A 24,658-nucleotide genomic window follows, 5' to 3' on the forward strand; every position below is an offset into this window, starting at 1 on the left:
TTCTTGAATACCTTAATCACAGATTTTAAAACTGTCTTTGTCTAATAATTATAATACCTAGACTACCTATAGGTATGTTTCTATATTTATAATCTTTTTATTGAGATATAATTGACATACAATTAATTACACATTTGAAGTATACTGTTTGATAAGTTTTAACATCTATAGACTCCTGAAAAACCATCACCATAATCAAGATGATGAATGTATCCATCACTCCCAAAAGTTTCCTCATGCCCTTCTGTAATCCTTTCCTGCTGCCCCTACCCATACCCACCCAAACCCCCAAAATTGTTCATCTAATTTCTATCACTACAGATTAGTTTGTATTTTTAAGAATCATATAGTATATACTTTTCATTTGGCTTCTTTAATTTGGCATAATTATTTTGACATTCACCTGTGCTATAGCATGCATCGATAGTTCATTTCTTTTTATTGATCCATTGTATGGATATACCACAATAGCTTGTCCACTCACCTATTGATGGATATTCAATTTTAATAATAGCATCTTCCAAAAAACACGTTTTTTTTTTGTTGTTGTTGTTGCTGTTGTTCTTGTTGTTGCTTTGATTAAGTTAAATTTGCCAGGATTTTTTTTAAACTTTTATTGATTAAGTTTTACATAATGTATTTGAAGATAGTATTTGTATATGTTGTGGGATGTGGATCAAAGTTTGTTGTTTTTTAGTTTTGTTTTTCTTTTTTTGTTCTGTATGTGGATATTACATCACCATTTGTCTATTCTTTTCAACAGAATTCCTTGTGTACTTTTGTAAAAAACTAGTTGTCAAAATCCATATATATATATATATATATATATATATATATATATATATAAAATCTTGCTAAGGGGGGACCACCATTGATCTTTTAGTCTGTTGTTATACCAGGGGTCAGCTAACAATGGCCCACAGTTCAAGTCTGATGTACTGCCTGTTTATGTACAGCCACAGCTAAGAATGGTTTTTATATTTCAAAATGGTTAAAAAAAATCAAAGGAATACACCAATAATGAACTGTCAAAAAAAGAAATTAAGAAAACAATCCAATTTACAATTGCATAAAAAAAAATAAACAAACTAGAAATAAATTTAACCAATACGGTAAAAGACCTGTACTTAAAAACACTATAAGACACTGAAGAAAATACAAGAAATGGAAGAATATACTGCACTTATGGATAGAAAGAATTAACATCATTAAAATGTCCATATTACTCAAAGAAATCTATAAATGCAACGCAATCCCTAATAAAATATTAATTTTTCATAGAACTAGAATAAATAATCCTAAAATATATAGAGAGCCAAAAAAGACACCAAGCAGCCACAATAATCTTGAGAAAGAAGAACAAAATTGGAGATATCATGCTGTTATCAAACTATACTATAAGTCTATAGTAATCATAACAGCATGGTACTGGTATGAAAACAGAGACATAGACCAATGGAACAGAATAGAGAGCCCAGAAATAAACCCATGCCTGCATGGTCATTTAATTTATGACAAAGGAGGCAAAAATATACAATGGGTTAAAGACAGTCTATTCAATAATGTTGGCAAAACTGGACAGATACATGCAAAAAACTGAAACTGCACCACCTTCTTACACCATATGAAGGAATAAACTCAAAATGGATTAAAGACTTAAATCTAAGACCTGAAACCATAAAATTCCTAGAAGGAAACATAGACAGTAAACTCTCAGACACTGCTCTTAGTGATATTTTTTTCTGATCTATCTCCTTAGGCAAGGGAAACAAAAGAAAAAATACACAAATGGGATTACATCAAACAAACTAAAGTTTTTAAACAGCAAAGGAAACTGCCAACAAATGAAAAGACAGCTTACTGAATTGGAGAAGATATTTGCCAATGATACATCTGATAAGTGGTTAATATCCAAAATTCATAAAAACTCATACAACTCAAAACCTAAAAGCCCTCCAAACAATCCAATTAAAAAATGGGCAGAGGAGCTTAGTAGACATTTCTCCAAAGAGGACATATAGATGGCCAATAGACATATGAAAAGATGCTCAGTGTCACTAGTCATCAGAGAAATGAAAAATAAAACCACAATGAGATACACAGCTCACACTTGTCAGGATGACTATCATCAATAAATCAAACAAACAACAAATGTTGGTGAAGATGTGAAAAGAAGGGAACCCTGGTACACTGTTGGTGGGATTGCAAATTGGTGCAGCCATTGTGGAAAACAGTTTGGAGATTCCTCAAAAAATTGAAAATAGAACTACCTTATGACCTAGCAATTCCACTTCTTGGTATTTATCCGAAAAAATCAAAAGCACTGATTTGAGAAGATACATGCACCCTTATGTTCACTGCAGCATTATTTACAATAGCCAAGACATGGAAGCAAGCCAGTACACATCAATAGATGATTGGATAAAGAAGACGTGTAATCTAAAGAACAAAATAAATAAACAAACAAAACAGAAATGGATTCACAGATGCAGAGAACATACTGATGGTTGCCAGAAAGGAGGGAGGTTGGGGAGCTGGGTGAAAGGTTAAGGGATTAAGAAATACAAATTGGTAGTTACAAAACAGTCATAGGGAATGTAAAGAACAACACAGAGAATATAGTCAATAATGTTGCAACAACTACGTATAGTGCCAGGTGGGTACTAGACTAACTGGGGGTGATCACTGCAAAAATTATGTAAATGTCTAACCACTATGCTGTACACCTGAAACTAATATAAAATAATGTTGAATATCAACTGTAACTGAAAAATATAAAAGAATGTATTTTTAAAAATCAAAAGAATAGTTTTTCATGACATAAAAATTATATAAATTTAAATTTTAGTATTTTAAATGAAGGTTTATTAAAACACAGCCATACGTGTTCCTTCACGTATTGTGTATGGCTCTTTTCACACTACAACAGCAGAGTTGAGCAGCTGTGACAGAGACAGTACAGCCCACATAGTCTAGAGCATTTACTATTTGACCTTTACATAAAAAGTTTCCTACTCCTGCTTTACTCCATTATCAATTGCTTTTAAGTATTATAGGTTTATGTTTGAAAGTGAGACAGTGTTAGTTCTATAACTTAGTTCTTTTTTTTCAAAGTTGTTTTGGCTATTCTAGAACCTTATTTTATTATTTTTTTTAATTAGTTTCAGGTGTAGAACACAATGCAATAGTTATATTTTTTACCCCTCAAAGTGACAACTCCCCTCCCCCAGTATTCTAGAACCTTTGAATTCTGAATCAAATTTAAAATCTGCATTTTAATTTCTATAAAAAAATAAACCCACTGTGACTTTAACTTTGATTGAATTAGCTCTATGGGTCAGTCTGGGGAGATGTGGCATCAGAAAATATTGAGTCTTCTGACCTATGTATATCTCCCTCCTCACTAGGCCTTCAGTTATTTTCTCACTAATGTATATAATTTTTGTGGAAGAAACAAAAATGGATTCATTTACACAGCTTGGTTGCAAAGTTTTTGTTTTTCCTTCTAATCTAACCACAAAAGTTAAAACACACAAGAATTATAAACTTTCTAGCATTAGATATGACATATCAAGGCATGAAATATAAACATATTTTTTAAATGTAGTCCTCCTCTCCTAATGCGGCAAATTATTTTTTTGGATGGCAAATTACAAACCTCACTCAGTGTGTTCCTTACTACATCACCAGGGACACCCATTTCACAATTCATGAAGACATTCCACCAGCCAGCCAGCCACTGTTTAGAATAAAGTTGTTATGTCTCATATCAATAAATTATGATTATAATGGCAAATCATTTCCTTCAAAATAGGCTGTTGCCATGATAAAAGGCTTGTTTCCTGTGGGTGATCACTGCCCACCTTTCTGTCTCACCTCTGCTGTCAAGCAGCTATTGGAGGTATAAAAGGTAGTTTGACATTTTGGGGTGCTCTGTGCAAATCCTCTAAATCACTTCTGAAATTCATTTCTCATCTAATTACAGCTACTGAACAAAGATAGCATTGGAGGGAAAGGACCTCTTCCCTGTGTGGGCCAGGGACTGGTCAGGTCGGGATTTGGCTGTCTTGCAGGGTGATTGTGATGACTAAACCTGTCTGGAGAGACTCCAAGCTTTGCTCTTTCACCACAAAGGTGACCCCTATTGAAGGAAATTTTCTTTGATGTTCAGCTCAAATTTCCCCCTCACTCAGTTTCACTCTATCATTCATAATCGGATCTCATAAAACAATTCCTCTTCCTTATGAAAGGTTTTCAACCTTTCAAACCTTCTCAAAAATTCTATATTCTTCTTAGTCATGGTTGGATCAGGTTATATATATTTATCTTCAGATTAGTAATAAAAGAGTTGATAATATTTGTTTCACAATCATCAGGAAATTCCTTTTAAAAGCACTTCCTGGTAGATTTGCAACATTCACATTGGATCTTAGTTTGTGGACTCCAGATTCTGGGCTTCTTTAGGGGAAGAGAGGCAACTGAAATAGAGAGCCCTACGTTTTGACCTAGATGCCTCAGGATGTTTTAGCAAATGAAAAAATGATAATAATATAAAAAAAGAAAAGGTTAATATATCGTTAACCTGCCTTGTTTAGACACCTCATCTATTTAAAACGTAGTTATCCATGAGCAGGGCTATGAAAACTATCCTGGAATTAAGAAAAAAAAATGGAATACTACACCCTCATTTTGGTACTTAATATCTTAGGTGATATTAGATGACCAATTTGATCACTTCAGGTCTTCTATCATCTTCATAGATATCTTCTCAAGAGTAGAAGACCAAGTTAATAAAAAGGGCATTCTCTCTATTTGTTAATATAGAAAGAGCTCAGATAAATGAGGGGATCTGTAACTGGCCTGTACCTCACCTCCTCCCATCCATTCCACTGGATTTGCAGTGGTTTGCACTGGCACTGTGGACAAGACTCCGCCTCTCTCCTTCACTGCTGCCACACCTCACCCTAGTTACATTCCTGTCTCATATCCCCCCTACAGGACTGCAAGAGCCTGCTCACCAGTCTCCCTGCTGCCATTCTTGCCACCTTCCAACCCACAATCCAATCAGAAGCCAGAGTGTTTTTATGATTTAAAAACATAAATCATATCACTTTCCTATATGAAATGTTAAAGAACTGCTGCACTGGACTTCGGTCAGTTATGGCTACCTCATCCCTGCATTTGAGTAACTTTTCACATTGGGAGCCCTACGATTTCAAGGTGGATTGAAACAAAACAAATTGCATTCCCAGACTCTCTTGCGCTGGGAGACAGGTGTCTAACTTGGAGTCCACGTATCAAAACACTTGTCAAAGACATGGTTTGGGGATGAACAATATGAGAAAAAGTGCCACACAGAGACTGATCACTGACAAGCATGGCACTGAGGGTGCCCGGCTTTCTGAGAGCAAATGTAGCAGGGCTTCTGGCATTTAGACCCAAGCATTGCTGATGCCAAGAGGAAAACAAGTTTCCACTACAGCAGCCTCCCGTGTGGCTGGATGTGGATCTGGTGGCACGGCTTCGGAGCAAGGCTCCTCGGCCTCCCAAAGCTCTACACACAGTGCCACCTTTAGACTTGGGCAAATGAGGCCTCTGTGTCAGGCCCTGAGCCTCAGGGTCTCCCCTGTTTTGGAAGATCACTTTCATAATGAGCACCAAAAAAAAAAAATCAGATAAAAATAAAATACGAAATAAAAGACATACAAAATAATATTACCCTATTTGTACAGGATATGGAAATGTCTGAATACACCTAATTAAGCAGCTAGTTGTCTGGATTACATGGGATAGTCACTTATTTCAATAGCTCCAGATTCTTATATAGTTAAAAATCACAAGAAAAAAAAATCTGCATTCATCTTATATGTCCAACTTGTTCTACAATGTCATCTAATTGGGGAAGTGTTCACAGATTAGAGTTATCACTTATTGTTAACTGTCATGCATCACTTGAGACAAAGTATTTGCTTAGGACCCTTACACCTTAGGAGCAGCCTGACACAGAGCTACCTACTATCTTTTAAAAACATTCTTTTTCTGCGTAAAGTAGCAATTGCCAACACAGGTTGATAATGCTACACTAGAATAAAATCTGAACTCCCTAATATAGCACCCAAAGACCATAGAGGCTAGTACATGCTTAAGTTCTAGATTCTTCTAACCTCATCCATTCATTCAACCATTCCTTCATGCATTTACCAAGAATGTATTAAATACCATGTGCCAAATAACCTAGAAGCTGGGAGTACCACAGTTAACAAAACAGACACCATTTATAGTCTCACAAACCTTACATTGTAGAGAGAAAGAAAGTGAATGAATGAAAGAGTGAATGAAGCAATAAGGTAATCATAGACCTAGATAACGGGACTCAGGAAGTACTTTAGAGAGGGTGATAAGATGTGAGAAAGTGAAAAGGAGGCAGAGAACTGAATGATGGGCAGGAACCAGTCCTATGAAGGGCTTGAGGAAGAGCATTCTAGGAAAAGGAAACAGAACACATGAAGGCCCAGAGGCAAGAGCAAGGCTTCTTTGTCCAAAGAACATAAAAATAATTGAGTTGCTGGAGTAAAGAGAAAAAGGGAGAGCAGTAGGAAATCAGGTCAGAGTGAGGGGAAAGGACTGTCCTGTTACATATTGCTTCCCTAAACTAAGGGGATCAATTCATGGCTGTATTATAATTGGAGCCATCCTTTAGAATCAATTCCACTCTTTGTGGTCTGGGAGTCACTGCCCTCCAAACATCTGAAATCTTCCCAGATTCGAGTCATAACGATACATTCTTGATTTCATGTTGCCTGCTCTTCCTTGTGTCAAAAGCTGTTATGACCAGCTTTCTGAAGGTCTTTTTCTTCTCTCAGCTTGTTCTCATGAGGCGAGTTTGGATTGTGGAGTTTTTCACTTCTACCAATTTCCCTTAGAGGACCTTGGGCCTCAGAACCTACTCAAGCCAGGACCACTGTTCATACGAGTGACAAGAGCCAACTCTAGATCCAGCCATGGGATGTGCCAGCGAAACACATGGTGGGGATAACCAGGTTCAAGTATTGGAAGCAGGGGCGTGAATAAGAGCACCCTTATCTATGCCCCCTCCATGCCTCCTGTTTCCCCTCCATATCCACATAAAGGAAACAAGGGGGAAAAGTCTTCAAGGTAACCTGGTTCATACCGAGTTCAAAAGCTCCATTCTGTCCTTTGGTTTAGACCATTCATGCACTTATTTTTTTTTTAATGTGAATTAAACACCTGCTATGTGCCAGGGATTATATTATGTACAGGTAGGGTGATGAACAAAACAGACCTGGTTCCTTCCTTTGTGGTTTCTAGTCAGGAGAAAGCATTAAATGAATAATTATAAAAATAAATATTCAATAGCAAATGGGAATAAGATTATGAAGAAAAAATAGACTGTTTGGAGAGTCTGTTGGTGGCAGTCATTGCCGAGGGACAGTACTTTACTCGGTCTTCCCAAGCATGATCAGCCTTCGGCTTCCAGCTACCAGCTCTGACTATGTGACTTTGACAGCCCCCGTTAACTCTGTAGCCTTGAGGTGGTTTCATGCATACGATTCTGTACATCATTCAGGTTCACGTCTGTGGGGGGTTCAGTGAGGATTCGTGTGGAATTCCACAGAGCTCCCTGCCTCCTCAGAAGGTGATCTCTCTGGAGGAGCATATCTATTCCATATGACACTGCATTTCTTTTTTCAAGATCACTTACTAGGCTCATGCAAACACATTCTCACTGGCCAAATTTCTACCCACTGGTCTATAGACAATATTGGCAACATAGGCGAGCTAGAAAACAGACAAATGGAACATTTTTTGGTTACTACGAAAAGGACGAAGTAAGGAAATCAGTGACTCTGTCAAGGTACAACAAAGTCTTAGCAATGTGCAAGGGCAAAATCTTAACAGGGTCACCACCATTAGAAATGACAGAGTCCTGCTCAACATATTTTAAGAGGTAACACAAGGACGTTTGATTCGTATTAAGTGGTTCAGTTTATTTAGACTTCACTGTTCAGAGCCAGCTGTTTTGATTCCTCCATTTTGGGAATGAGATTGTTTTGTCTTCCTCTCCCACAATTCCTGCTTACTTTTTCCTCTGTTTTCTTCCTCTTCCAATACCCTTTCCACTTGTCCTTCTCCTCCCACGTCCTTTCACTTTGTTTCTCTCTTCTTTTGTTACCGCCTGCCACCCCCCGACACACACACAGTCTCCTCATGGTCCAAGTTATTTTGCTTTCCTTTCCATCTCATCATTTCAAAATATATGTTCATACTTGCATCTTTTTCATGAATGAGCTAAGAAGTAAATACAAAAGGCCATTACTTAATAATGGATATCATGAGAAAAAATAATCAGCTTAAATAAAACATAGCCAAAAATGCATGTCTACATCCTTTTTTAAAAAAACAAATTTTGATCAAAAAGTTAGTTCTTTATGAAATAGGAATAGCAGACTTTGGAAAAACGAGCTTCACAGAAAAAATGCTCATAAAAGAAGATCCACTAAAATCTGGAAAAATTGTTATGGACACAAAACTGATCAATAAATCAAATCGTCACTGTAAAATTTAAATGGAAAAAGAATTGATTTTGATGAAAATAATTTCAATAACATGAACATTAGAATGGAAAGAATCGAAAATGATTTAGCTGGGTCTTATAGAAAATTGATCAACGAATTAAATTTGCTGGATGGAATGCATTCCCCAAAAATTTTTCTCCACAAAATTTAATCAATACTGACAAAATTCTGATTTGAATGTGCTTACTCAAAATGGTAGTATCTCAATGTCCTAGTAGAGTCAACATGGCAGTGTCAAACGTTCTGTATCAATCCCAAGGATTAACCTGGAGGTGAGGTAATTATTATAGTCCATAGTAGCAAGACTTTTAACCTTAAAATCCTAAAGAGATCCAAATAGTCTAACAGAGAATTTGTTGTTATAAAGGAGAAAGCCAAATCCTGGGAACTCAGTAGACCTTCAGTTTTCTTGAGATAGAGATACACTGGCTGTGGAAGCAACTAAATGATTCTACCCACCATCCTTGTCACCTGGGACCATTCATTTTTTCTATCTACATATAGGATCATCTGCCTTGTTCGCTGTTGTCTCTCTAACACCAACACTATGCCTGGCACGTAGTAGGTGCTAGATAAATACTGACTGAATGAATCAATTACAAGCCTTCTGCTCAACAGTATTTTAAAGATACAAGCCAACCTACCTCTGAAAAATACATAAGAGTAAATTATGAGTTCAATTCCCGGTGCTACTGCTTGCTAGGTCTATGACCTAGACACTTAACCCATCTATGTCCCAGTTTCCTTAACTATAAAATGAGAGTAAGAGTTGTAACAGCTCCACAGGTTTAATTGAGAGGATTAAGTGGGAAAATTGACATAAAGTACTAAGAAAGGAGCCTGACACTTAGTAAGAGCTCACCAAATGTTATCTGTTAATATTATTATCACTACTATCATCATCATCTTTAAATAAAACTGACAATAAAAGTCAAATTGCCATCCTTTTTAAACACTATATTTATGAGAAGAAGATAACAACATCACAGGGAATAAATCTCATTTGCCATAACCAATAATTATTTACCTAGTGGCAAGTGGCAATATCCTGAGATTATTAAGGGGTCAGTACAGACTCTGCCCAATCACTTTCAACTTTGCGAAGCAGCCTCTATATGACTGAATGGCGATCAATGATTTTTAATAGTAATAAGTGATATTATAATGCTAATCATGAAGAACTATAAAATTCTGAAGTGCCTGTGAAGCCAGTATAACAGTATACTTAATAGGCTTTAATGTGTCCTAATTACTTGAGCCATTGTCATCATTTTTACATGATTAAAGAAACAGCAGAACACTCTTCTTAAGCCTGGAGGTTCTTAGTTCAAATCCTAGCCTCGCTACTTATTTAAATTGACCTTGGACAAACCTTATAACTTCCTGGAATATTTGAGCTAATCTATAAAATGAGAGAAGCAATCCCTACTTTAAGAAATTCACTAGGATTTTATGAAGCTCAAGTGAGTTGTGCCCCGGGGTGAAAATTGAGAGGAAGTCAGGCGTTATTTCATAAATGAAGAAAATGAGGTCTACCAAAGATACCTGACTTAGTAAACACCACACTGCTAGTTTTCAAGAGGCTGGGTCTTATAAAAAAGAAAAAGAAAAACAAAAACAAAAAAACACTTCCTAAAGAAAACATCTACAAATCAAGCCATTTTGAGGAACTCTTAAATAAATTTAGTATTGAATGAATCAAAACATGATTTCTCTTGTCTATTTGAAAAAAAAATGAGTTTTAGTTCTAAAAAAAAAGTGCATTATTGTTCTTTCTTTGCAACTATGCCGATCGGTGACACAGAGGGTGTCCTCAGTGATATTTAATTATAATGTGTTAAGAGCATGTGCCTAAAGAACAACATGAGTAATCATAATGATGCGGATAATGTAAGGAGGGCTGCAGCAGTGCCAGGGACTAAGTTAGGCATTTCAGTATACACCATCTTGTTTATTCTCACAACAGCATCTGTATGCATTATATATTTTACAGAAGAAGACACAGACATTCAGAAAAGTTCAGCAACTTGTCCAAAGTGATACAGCTAGACAGTGACAGAGCTATCGGTTTAAACTCTTATTTTGGTCTGATGTAGAGCAGCTCAGTTTCCTTTGCACTAGACTCCTTATGGAACACCTATGCAGTGTTGATTATCTGAAGCCTGCCTTTTCTTAGGTGCATTTTCCCATTAAATGTAGGCCAGGCAAGACCGTGGGCTCAGCTGCTACATCTTTCCCTCACTCTTCTCATTCTCTTCAAATCCTGGAGTTCCACAAACTGGTATGATTCACTGAACACTAGCTCAGTGCAGAGGGATGTGCTGGAGCCACCTGGCCAGAGCTGTGTGGTTGGTCTGCAGGAGAGCCAGTTGTCCTACCTCTTGGACCTCCCCTCCCTCCACGTGCACAAGGACAGCCAAAGTGGAGGCAACTTGCTCATAAAAGCAAAATACGAGGCATGTCGCATCCTGCCTCCTTCAAGTCTTTTCCTGTCCTACAACCTGGCGCCCACATATATGACAAAGGACATCCAGTTCCACTTTAGGGCTTGCCAGATGTAAGTGTTTTAGGTGCCAACAGATTCCACTGGACAAGGGCTGTATATGTGTTGTGTTCTGTCATCATAAAGCCTTGGAGACTGTGAGTTCCCCCAAACAACACAGGCTGGTATAGTGCCCCCTTAACCCTCTGCTCACTGGAGGACTACTGTGCAAGGCTTCCCTTCTGACAACCCCAAGGGGACTTATTGGACTTTCTCAGCGTCTGCTCCACAGCCGAGTCAGTGAAGCAGTGGCAAGTGTCTGCACTCCCTAGCTCTTGTATTTCCCTTTTATTGTACAGGTGTTCTGTTCTGGCAGAAAAACGTTCACCAGCCTTTAACACAAACAAATTCTGAGTTAAAAAAAAAAAAGCAGGAAGAAAATCCACAAGAGTCCTTATTTCAATGGCCAAATGGTTGGATGGAAGGAGGTGGAAAATGCCATCATGGGAGACTTGCCCACTGCAATACTTTGGTGTTTCACTGGCAGGGGCAAAAGTAAAGTCCAAACGATGGAGCTTTGTTTCCTGCTTTTTCACACAGAGACTGCTTTTCCAAGTAAAGAAAATGTTGACCAAAGAAAATAAAGGGAAAGACTGTCTCATTCTTTACCAACACAAAATGTGTAGCATTGTTCTAATTGAAGCAATATGCTTCCGAGGGTGGAGCAGTGTGGTAATAAAGCAACCTATTTTTCTGACTTGGCTTTACCTTTGGGCCTTCTCACATAACCTAGGTGGACAGTTGCAACACAGCCGAGAATACTATAGCCTCATTGTTATGCACCCCCTTTTAGACTCTCACTTTAACCCACACAATGACACTGTGTCTTTCAGGCCACAGTATCATTATTGTTCAGTGGACATAAAGGTTGGTAAAGAGAAGAAAACTATGGCTTGGAAAAGTAAACTTTAATACTGACCGAATATAGACAGGCACTTTAAGATTATTCCAGAAAATAAAGACACGGGGGATGGGGGAGAATCGGTCAGTCCTTAGATGTTATTAAGTTAAAACAGAACTTGGCGAGAGGGTAAGGTGGGACCTGTATGTCCTGTGTAGTAGGGGCAGGATATAAGTACACAGCGCTGGCTGTTACTGTTTGCCTCCCAAGCTCTCAGGGCTACAGTGATGACTGTAGAAGCCATACAGATGTTTCCTCTAAGGCAACTAAACCCACAGCAGCCCTTTCAGTTCTGAGCAATTACTATTTGCTTAACTATCGTGGTACCCATCACTCTCCTCAAGAAAAGATGCTCTTTCCATGGCAACTCTGATGTGGATGTTGGATGGAAGTGGTGCCAGATAGCACATCAGGTCCCTGGAAGAAAGGCTCTCTTCTAGAGAGCTTTCTATTAAAGATTAAGAAGTCACACATTGTTTTTCGTTTTGGGGGGTACACTTACGTGTCTACTATTTGCCTCCCATTGGTAATAACTAAGAATACAAATATGAAAGCAACCTGATTTCTTCTGAATTCCTCACTTGTTCACAGCCTCTCCTAAAAGCTGTCTTACTTTAACGTACCGCTTAGCTGGAACTATTTTGTTCATCCTGGGTTCCCTTTATGAAGAACCTGGGAGAAATTACTGTATGGTATGAGAATTAAAACAACTCCATTTCTGAGCAATAGGATTTCATTTGTATTATGGACACTTTGAACCATGTAACTGACCAGTTAGTGTTCCCTTTCCTGTGCTGCTTAGGGGAAAATGTTAGCCCACCAGAAGCCAGAAGAAATGTCATTATGATTTGAATTTTCTGAAGCTTACACCACGATCATTTCCATTGCCCTTTATGTTCCTTCTTTTACTTCCTTTGTTTCTTTTTTTTCCTGTATTTTAAAATTCATGTTGTTGTTATATTATATGTATCTATGTAAGCTGACTTTAATTTCTAATACAGTGGGGTCTGAAAAATAAATAAACAAACAAATAGGGGTTTTTCCCAAACTCTGTTTCCAGAGGCTCTCATTACAGAGGAATTACTTGTCTTTGGATGGCAAAAGCAGAAATAACCAAGTGACAGGGAGAATAAACAGATCCGATTTTCAGCAGCTGCCCATGAAGACATGGAACAATAGATGTCAGCAAACCATGAAGTAGCCCCATCATCTCATACACAGCGGAGCCAGGGCCATTTTGGGGAAACACTCTGATGTTTCACAGATTTTAAAATAAAACTAATTAAGCAATCTTTAAATTTAAACCCTAAACGTTTTAATATGCACTCTATCTACTCAATCCAGTGTTTTTTGTTCATTGACTATGTCCAGCCTGTAGGGCCAGGAAAATCATCAGTACAGAAGGTGTAACAAAGTTTTAAAAACATAAAAAGAATCTGTTCATGTACTGGCAGATTAAATTGAAATTTTGGAGCTTTCTTCAATTATTATTTTAATTGATCATCTTAATAAATTATAGAAGCCCAAACAACACCATAAAAATAATTTTTAAAAGGAACCCATATTAAAGCGATAATTAGTCTGATAATTGAGCAGTGCAAACTTTTCAAAATATTTATTCATTCAACAAATATTTATTGAACACCTACCTATATGAGCAAGACCCTGAATATAAAATATAAAAACAAATAATGTTTTGTTTTTACTTTCACAGAACCTACTCTTTTGGCAAAAATAAATATTAAACAAATATTCATACTAATAAGTATATAACTTCCCAATTTGATCTAAGTATTATAAAGGGAAATTTCTATTATTCCAGATATCTATTAAATTATAACAGTCCACCTCAAACTTGGTCATGCAAAACAACAACCATTTTGTTGTACTCATGATTTTATGGGTCAGGAATTTAAGCAGAGCACACAGCATGGACAGCTAGTCCCCACTCCATGATGACTTCAGCGTCAGGTAGGGTGTCTTGAATAGTTTGAGAAGATTGGGATAATGAGAATAAGCCCACATGTATGGATCTTCTCTATATCACATTGTCAGGGGAATAAATATCCAAAATGGCTCTTTCACTCCCATGTTTGTTACCTGGCCTGAGATCATTTGTTCTATGCAGGCTTTCCAAGTGATTCACATGGGTTTCCTCTCAGCATGACAACATCAGAGTAATTGAACATCTTAGATAAGAGCTGGCTTTCCTAAGAATGAGAATTCTAAGAGGAAAGACATGGAAACTACCAACATTTCAAGGCCTGGGACTACAAATTGGCACAGTGTCACTTCCACCATATTCTACTGAGCAAACAGTCAGTCACAATGACTACTAAGATTCGAGGGGAAGAGATAAAGACTTCATATCTTACTAGGCAGAGTGCCAATGATTTCTCCAGATCTAAAAACTAGAAAGAATGAAATAGTAATTTCAGCATGCTGAGAGAGAAAAATTGGCAAATTATAATTCTATACCCAATTAAATTATCATTCTAGGGTAAGATCAAAATAAATCCACTTCAGGCAAATACTAAGAACATGCAGATGGCACTACTAAAGAATATTCATCAGGAAGAAGGAATTGAATACAGCCTTAAGGTATAAGGTGCAAAAACAAATGAAGAGAAAGAAAATATGAGTAACTAAAAAAGCATTGACTATATAAATCAATATTTATAAAAATGGTTAACTGTAATGCTATAAAAATTAGTCAGAACTAAAGTATACAGCACAATGTATAAGATAAAAGGGCATATAAATGTCTAACTATTAATTGTTTTGTACATCTGAAATAAGTAAAACAATTATACACACACACACACACACACACACACACACACACATATATATATATAATTTTTTTAAAAAGATAAAAGGGCATGGTTTATCTTTAAAAAACAATAAAGGTTAGGTCCTTGTATTTTTTAGAAGTGTAAAAATATTGATATATTTTAAAATTTGTTAAATAAAAAATGCCTGTTAAAATTTAAAAGTAGCCACAAAAATGTATAACTCAAACTAACATGGAGGGAAGGTGGAAGAGAGGGGACAACTTATCAAAGCCATATAAAGCAGGAAAGGTTTTATAAAATAAAACGCATGATAACTAAGATGATAAAAAATCCAAATAAATCAATAATCATGGTAAATGTAACAGATAAAACTCACCATTTAAACAGTCTTGAACTGGATTGTAAAAATTCAGCTATATGCTGTTTACTGAAGATGCTTCTAAAAACATAAAACAAAGATTGAAAATAAAGGAATAAAGAAGAAATCACAAAAATACTATGCCAAAGATAAATGGTATAGTATTTTAATATCAGAAAAAAATAAGTTTTACAATAAACATAACTCAGAGAAAGAAAATAAAAGAAAAAGAAAGGAATAAAAAGGAGCCATTACATAATAATAAAAGAAAAGTTCATTAAGAATAAGTAGCCATTTTGAACATATATAGACCAAGTGCCATGGTTTTAAAGTAGAAAAAGTAAAAATGAGCAAATAGAAATTAATAAGCGTAATTACAATGCGGTATCTTGACACACCTTTCTTAATAATTGGTAAGTTAATGATAATTGGTAAGCACCATTGTTTTCTTGCTGTGTAACAATTTCCATCAATTTAGGCACTTAAAACAGCAGCCATTTATTATCTCACCATTTCTGTAAGTGAAAAGTCTGTGTTCTCTGCTCACTGAAATCAGGGTGTCAGCCAGATTGCATCCTTATCTGGAGCTCAAGGGCCTCTTCAAGCTCATTTGGTTAGTTGGCAGAATTTAGTCCTTTATGGCTATAGGACTGAGGTCCCTGTTTTCTTGAGGTCTGTTAGGAAGGGGCTGCTCCCAGCTCATAGAGATCACCAAGTACAAATAATTTTGATTATTTTTAATTACTCAGAGTCAATTAATTAGTAAATTAATCAAGTGAAATCTCCTGGTAGTCACAAATTCTACCCACATTCAAGGGGAATTTGTATAAAACAGAGGCTGGGAAATTTAGGGCTATCTTAGGATTCTATCTATCACATTAAGTAATTGTATATAATACTTGAGTAAATAGTAAATTTGATTTCAAGGACATTAATAGAACTCTGTGTCCCATAGCTAGAAATCTACCAAAATTTACTGTGTATAAAATAGCTTTTTTAGAAAGAATCTAATCACTACAAAAGAATGGTATATGGCCATATTTAAGTAAACAAGAAATCAATATCAAAAAGATTTTTAAAAATTTTAAGTAATTTAAACAAACCTTTTGAGATAATTCATGGTTAAAAGAGAAAATCACACTTGAAGCTAAAAAACATGAAACAATTAAAATTGAACTATTACATAATAAAAGTGGTGTGGTGCAGCTAAAACTGCATTAAAGGGAAATTTATAGCATTACGTGTTTATAATAGAAAAGAATAAACCAAGACTTAAACTTAAAAAGAAAAAAAAAATACAGCAAAATAATTCCAATGAATGTAGAAGAAATAAAATAATAATAACAGAAAGTAATGAAAGAGAAGAGAAAGAAACTATAGAGATCAACAAAATCAAATACAAACTAAAAGATGAACATAATCATAGATTAGATTCATAATCATAAAAATATAAATATGAAACTAATTTAAACAACTTTGTCAATACATTTAAAAATTTAGATAATTTTTAGAAGAGTATGACAAATCAAAATTTCTCAAGCAATAAAAACATCAATATACCCATAATTTTTAAAAAGGTGATTCAGTAATACAAAATCTACAAAAAAACACTAGGCCAATATATTTTACAGATTCGTTATATCTACTCTTTGAAAAATATATACTGCCAAATGTACACATGTTCTTCCAGAAAACATAAAGACACACTGCCCTGCAACTTACTTCATGGGGTTATCATTTTATGATAACCTTGATTAAAAAAAAAAAACAGCTAAGGCAATATGAGTAAAGAATATAGAGGGCAATATCAAATATGAACATAAAATCTATAAATTACAAAACATAATAAACATTAGAAACCAGCAAAGTGAAAAAAAAATTATATCACTGTAAACTTGGATAAGCAAGTATGTTTAACATCAGAAACACTACATACCAGAACTATAGTTTTTATATACCATAAATAATTAGGAAATACAAATTTCAAAAAATGCCACTAGATCTAACAAAAGATAGGCAAGACCCTCCCAGGGAACATTATATAATTGTACTGAAAAACATAGAGGATTTAGTTAAAAGAAAACATACACTATGCACATAGATGGGTAGACTCAGTAACATAAAATGCCAATTTTTCACAAGTTAATCCAAAGGAGTCAATATGCAACTAAAATTCTGATAGATTATTTTTTGGAACATGGCAAGTTGATCCTAAAATTCATATACAACAGAAAAAAGACAATAATTTGCTAAGACAGTTTTTGAGGCAAAAGAACAAGTATCTAATTATCAAGACTTACTTTGATGTAGTAATAGTAGTAACACAATTACACAATATTCTGAAGTACTTTTACGTGTTAGATAGTGTCATAAGGGTTTCATAAGCATTTGTTAACTTAATTGCCACTACACCCATTAGGTAGTTACCATTACTTACTTCATTTTACAGATGAGGCCCAGAAAGACTAACATGCTCAAGGTCAAACACTGGAATGTGGTGGAGATAAGATTCAAACAAAGGTATTTGACCTCAGACATACCATGCTATACTCCCCAAATCAATATAATAATTGATTTGGCGCATAGACCCAAAAACCACAAAACCAAATAGGTCAGCAACGGAACAAAATATTAATAGTTATGGAAAATCGATACATGACAGAGATGCCATTACAAATCAGTGAAGAAAGAATAAGTTAGTCAATAGACGGGAAAAAATTATATAGCTGCATGGAAACGAATAAAATTATATCCCAGTTTAGTATCTTACATGACTATATAACCTTGCATACTGAAAGTTTTAATGTGTATATCAAAATATTAAAACTTTTAGAACATGTAAGATAAAGTCTTTATGGTCTCAGAGTAAAGGAGAATTTCTTAAACAAGATGTAATGAATATAATTATAAAAAAGAACTGATACATTTGAATACTAAGTTAAAATTAAATATTTCCATTCAGTACAATATGTCATAAATAAGTGAAATGATAAACCACACAGTCTGGAATATGATATTTGTAATTCAAGTAACTAAAATTTTTTGGTAGTCAGAGTTCAAAAAACTATTATGAATCAATTACAAAAAGATAAATAACCTAAAGAAAAATGGGCAAAGAATATGAACAGGTAATTGATAGAAGGGCCCCTCTAAAAGTCCAGTCAGCCTAAGAAATAATGTTCTACTGTGCTATTAATTAGAAATATGTATAGCAAGACAACAACAACAAAACATTTTATCCATCATAAGGGCAAAAAAGAAAATAAAATCCAGTAATAGCGACTATCGGTGAGAATGTAAAATAAACAACTTTCATATCCTACAGATGAGAGTATAAACTGGGACACCTACCCATCCAGAATGGCACCAGGAGGTAAACTGGGAAGTGTGTGTAGCAGCCTATGATGAGCCTTAGCTATAGGTATCAAATGGATAAATATCAAATAGCCATGTTGAGTAAGAAACACAAGTTGCAGAATGATACCTGTAGTATGATATTTATATAATAATATGTACAGCTCTGTTTATAAAATCATGTGTGTGAGTGTGTGTGTGTGTGTGTGTGTGTGTGTGTGTGTGTGTGTAAAATTATAAAAACAAGCATGGAGAGATTGAAAACCAAATCAAAATAATTATGGCCTCCGGGAAGGGGAGGATGGAATGGGAAAAGAAACAATTATACAGAGGGTTTTGACTTATTTTAAATGATTTTTTATTTATCAAAAAGACATAAAGCAAATTAGAAAAATGATAAGATTTGACAAAGCTGGTTGGTGAGCATGCAGATGCTAATTTTATTCTGTATACTTTTACATTTGCTTGAATTATTTCATAATATAGAAAAACAATTGTTTCAAATAATATACATAAAATTAAGTTATTTGAAGAAAAACATCATATGCTAGGTAAATGCATTTTGTGCATTTTATTAAGCGGAAAAAGTTGCAAACTCATTCCTTTTATAGGAAAAAATGGGAAATTTTGCCTTGGTTGCACCTTTTTCTACAATAGGCTTATAAAAGTACATTTATCTGTCTGAAAACCAACTGGATAATTCAAAACTTTCACTAATAAGAACTGCTATTATTTTGGATTGTTCCAAATTAGTGAATTATTGCAATTAAAACAAGAAGTTGTTCATGCTTTAGAAAAAGTGGACCAGAATCTTCAAATAGGTTAAGGCAGTTTTTTTAAGAGTAAAGTGGTCTTTTCCCGGGTAGACTTTTCTCTCTTCTTTGGGTGTAGTTGGATATAGCTAACTCTTGGCAGCCTTCTTTCATTCAACAAATGTGTTTTGAGAACTTGCTAGATGCCAGGGCCAAAACAAACAAGTTCCCTACTTTCTTGGGGCTTTCTTTGTAGTAGGGGAAGATAGCAATTATCAGGTAGATAAATAAATATCAATTAGTGATAAGTGCTATGAAAAAAAAAATTAAGTGAAATGAGGTAATGTGATGCTGGAGGTGACTTACATGGGTGGTCAGGAGAAACCTCCCTTAGGAGCTAAGATTGGAAAGATAAGAAGCAAAACATGCAAAAACTCTGGCCAGAAAAGCCTCCAGAAACTCCCCCCAGATCTCGGCTACATACTTAGATGTTCATAAATTTCCAAATGTCTTCATGTCATTGAATTTTACCTTCTTTTTTGAGACTATGTTTTGTAAAGTCATAAAGATTTTATCACTTGATTAGAATTTCTGTCTGCTTCAAGAGGATTCCAAAACAACACAGGAGCCTTAAGATTCTGGGCCTGGGGCCCTGGAGGCTGGATCTAAGCAACAGTCTCAAAGTTAATGTGATTCAAATTTTTGAGCCCTTGGGGTAGCTTACAAGCAGACTAACCACCATCCTTTCCCCTAACCCCTAAACACACACTCTCTAACACCCTCTTCTGTTTTATTAGTGTTTTCCTTAGGATTTATGACTCAAATATTATTGTTTATTATCTGTCTTCTCCAGCAGAATAAACTCCCGAAGAACAAGGGGTTTTGTCTTTGTTCACTCCTAGTAGAGTACCTATGCATGGTATGCATCAATAAATACTTATTGATTGAATGAATGAATACTAAAACATTGAACACCAAAGGTTTCAATCTACTGTCCTGAATTGTGTCCCAGTTGTAAGCTCCCTAGTTATATTTGTCTCTAATCATATTATAAGAAGTTCTGGGAAAGAAACTATGCATTATGGCTTTTCTGCATTCCCCCATTACACCTTAACCAATACTGGGTATACTCAAGTTCTCAAAAAAAGTAGTAAATGTTCAAATGATTGCTTTCTAGGACTGCACTGGCAATGGTGAAAATATGCTAACTTGTGGGCTTGTAGTCCTTACAAATCTCTAACAGCTGTTAAGGACATGCTAGAGAATTAGAGAAGAAAAGAAACCATTTCATTTAGTATGTGCAGTCAATGCAGAGATGGAACTCTCAAACAAAACAGGAAACTTATTTAGGCTTTTGATAAACTTTTGATAAAAAGTTACTCCACTAGTAACCTAAATAACACTGTTATAAGTACAAATCAATGTTCACACTGACATAGAGTCTACATTGTGCCCAAAAAGGTTTCAGAGGGTGTCAGTCTTGAAAAATAGAAGCTGATGGAAGAAATGAAAGAAAATATGAATCATAGGAACTAAGATGCATATCAGCTACTTTCTGACCAATGAAGATTTGCTGTACATGTCAATTCACTGCTTGCTTTTGTTTGCTTAGTGACTAGGATACCTCACAAATTTAGAGCATCGATTAAACCATCAGCATCAACAGGGCTGGCCCAGTGCAGACTTTCATGGCCTCATTTTAGGGGCATCTAAAGGCCCACATATCTAAATTTCTCCTATACTGATATGGTATTGATTTAAAATTTTCAGAAGAACCACTTCTCAACATAAGGCTTTGTCTCCAGGAAATCCTAACAGAATGAAAGCATACTCCATAGTGGGTACATGTTAACCTTCTAACTCCCAATAGATTTTTCAATTCTTAACTGAGAATCAAATGCTAAGTGGTTGGACGGGAGAGCAGTCAAGTTTGGTAGGACAGATAGAGACAAGAAAAGGGCCTAAGGCAATATTTACAAAATGAGGTTGCAAAAACAACCTATATCAGAATCACCAAGGAATGCTTATTTGAAATGCAGGTTCCTAGGCCTCATCCCACACCCATGGATTCAGAATCATTTGGGGTGCATATTACTGCACTCTGAACTTTGATAATTGGTGGTGCAGGAAAAATAGAAGGCAGGTTCTGGTGTTATCCCTACATTACCACTGTTGGGAGCACAGCTAGTCAGGGAGCTGCCAAACCTCAGTACAGGTGGGGGTAAAAATGGGTGATAAAACGAGGCATCACCCTAAAGTGAGTGTGTAATACGGATGAGTTGGGTCAAATCAGACCACAAGTAAGACACAGTATCTGAGGGCTCACCACCAAATAAATTAGTCATGCAGTCATTGAAGTGACATTGCTAACCACAGCACCAACAAGGCACCTCGTTGTCAGTGCAATATGTGTAGCAAAATGTCGCTGTGGTAATTCAGGGTCAGCAGACCTTTTTCAGTGAAAGGTCAATAATACATACTTTTGGCTATCCAGGCCATATGGCTTCTACTGCACTGCTCAGTTTCACCCACTACTGTAGCATAAAATCAGTCATAGACACTACATAAACAAAGGGGGCATGGCTATGTTACAATAAAACTTTATTTATAATAAAAGGCAAGATATAGCCTGAAAGCTGTAGTCTGCCAAACCCTGCTATAGTTTATTCTAGGAAGAGAAACATGTAACTGTTCTTTTGCTTATATTCCAATCTGAAACTGTGCTTCTGTGGATGGACGTGTATGCTTTATGCATTCTCCATATTTATATACAAACTGGAAGAAAGTACATTAAGAACACATGAATATTGATTAATTACGAATATTTTTTCCCAATATTTTCTAAATTTTACCACTACTTTCTACAGGTAATTATTTTTTAATTTTTCCTTTTATACTTCTTCTATAATAAAAAAATATATTATTTTAAACATAGAGAAGAAAACCAGCTAGTTCATATGTTCCCGGAGGCCCAGCAGAAAAGCCCTACTAAGAGTTTATAATACCTTTTATGTTGAAAACAATCCAGCCCCGCCATGTTTGCAGATAATGTAAAAACTCAAGTTCTGCTTATCTGTGCAAATGAAAGAGAAACAGAAAGGACAGGGGCAATTCAGCAGTTAACTGCACAAGCTTTACCCAATGATCCTGATTTCAATGATTTTAATAATAATGAGTGAAACCCAAAGTGTTAAGTTGCACTTTCTACCTCAGCAAAACAGAGTGATAATTGTGCAGAGAATAATTTAATGGGTGAAGTGTGCCCTGTATTGTAAAGATTAGAATAAAGTACTCTAATACACAATGTCTTAGCAGGTGCAGGCACTTACCTGAGCAATTAAAATCTTCTTAATATACAGATCACAGCCAATAAGACTGCTGGCATGACAGAATAGATCTTTCAGGACAAAATGTATTTGTCTCAAACAGGTTTTTTCCCCCCACCCTGTCTTTATTTATTTATTTTTGCTAGTAACCATTTCTAGATTTTTATTTGAAAAAGAAAATTGCCCAAACATAGATAATTTGCTCCCAATATACCCAAGCACATTCATTCTCTTACAAATCTATTCAGAACACAAAAAAGCTATTAAATACTTACTATGTATGAGGCACTGCGTTAGGTGCCCACTAGTCTATTTTGGGGCCAATTACACTCATCTGCCCCACAAACAGAGGGAAGCACTTCTAGATAATGGTTATGAGCTGTCAGGCTAGTGAAAACTGGTCATTTGAGTCCTCTACAGGTTGCTGGCATTCTATCCAATTGGTTAAATTTGTGGTCTTATGATCATGTGCCCAAGATGTTGAACTAGCATAACAAAAGGGTGACCCTCTGGAGTTAATGGTGCAGGGGAGATGTTAAATAGGAACCAAGTTCATGCAGACACCAGTTCCTGTCCTCCCTCGTCCCTTCAGCACATTCCAAGCTAGCCTTTGCTTTTCTCATCCATAGAAACCACTTTGATAAAGGTCACCAATGACTTCCACGTTACTAAATCCAGTGGTCAATTATCAGCAGAATTTGACAGGAAGTCATTCTTTCTGCCTTGATACACATCACTCCCTTGATATCCAAGACATCACACATCTCACTACTTGTTTCTTCCCAACTTGGTTGATTCTTCCTCTTCTTCCTGACCTCTAGGAAGTGCCCAAGGTTCACTCCTTATTCCTCTTCTCAATTTACAACTCAGTCTCTCAGTCAGTTGTAGTTTGATAGCCTTAAATTTGAATTATATGCCGATGATTTCCAAATTTCTATCTTCAGTCCAGACTTTTCTCCTAGAGTCCAGACTCACATACCCAAGAGTTCACCTGGATGTCAAAGAGCGGTCTCAAACATAAAATGTCCCAAACTGATATTATGCACAAAACCTGTACCATGCACAGTCTCCACTATCTTAGTTTATTGCAACTTCATCATTCCAGTGGCTCAGGGAGAAAATTTGGGAGTCATCTCTAACTGCTCTCTTTTTCTTATGCCTCACACTCAATCAATCAGGAAATTCTGTTGGCTCTACTTCTAAAATATATACAAAATAAAATTCCTTCTGACCACCCCCACTGCGACATCACTGTCCGAACCCCTATCATCTCTCAATTGGACAACTGCCATGACCTCTGGCAATAATCCTGGAAATCACGGCAACACTATGAGTATCTCGTCTCGGGTTCATTTTCATGGTGTAAAACTCAGTTCACTCTGCCCCAAAAGGTTTTAGAGAACATGTTAACCACAGTAAACTTTTGATAGGCAGAGAAAATAAAATTGAATAGTTTGGCCTCTTAAGACACTAGAAGATTTACAGGAAATGCTTAAAACTCATTTAAGTGACACTTCATCAATGCCACGATAAGTCATTCTTTATATTGAAGACATGCTGTTGGGACTCATTTGTTAATTTTTTAAAGAGGAAGAGAGAGAGAGAAAAAAAAAGTAGAAGGTTATCCAGATTGCATGAATCAGCCTGTGTGTCTGGGGGTAAATCTGTTTTGCTTAAAGATATTATTGGCAAGGAAAGGATGACCACAAATATGTTCTTTCTCATGGAGCAATTCTGGCTTCTTCACATTGACATGATGATGACCACTATGGGTGGGCACAAAACATTCTGCTATGAAAAACAGAGCTGTCTGATTGTGTGAAGACACTGTCATGGATAGTGGATCGTGGGTGGCTTGCATGTTCCCCAGACCATCTCTAGGGGTGGTGAAAATGGCATCGCCATCATAACATCCAAGTGTCAACACGTGCTCATCAAAATATCTTGCTGTCTTGCATATGGTTATATGGGCAATGTTACCAGGTCCCTATTCCCCAAGGTAAGGCCCGTGATGTGGCCATTTAAAAAGTAAA

The 24,658-nt window shown here is 36.0% G+C and overlaps 1 pseudogene; it reads left to right on the plus strand.

The window, feature by feature from the left end:
• LOC109379350 (ubiquitin thioesterase OTUB1-like) overlaps nt 1-24,658 on the plus strand; it is a 108,170-nt pseudogene that overhangs the window by 28,115 nt on the left and 55,397 nt on the right.

The sequence above is a fragment of the Hipposideros armiger genome, unplaced genomic scaffold (assembly GCF_001890085.2).
Source record: "Hipposideros armiger isolate ML-2016 unplaced genomic scaffold, ASM189008v1 scaffold_2, whole genome shotgun sequence".
NCBI lineage: Eukaryota > Metazoa > Chordata > Mammalia > Chiroptera > Hipposideridae > Hipposideros > Hipposideros armiger.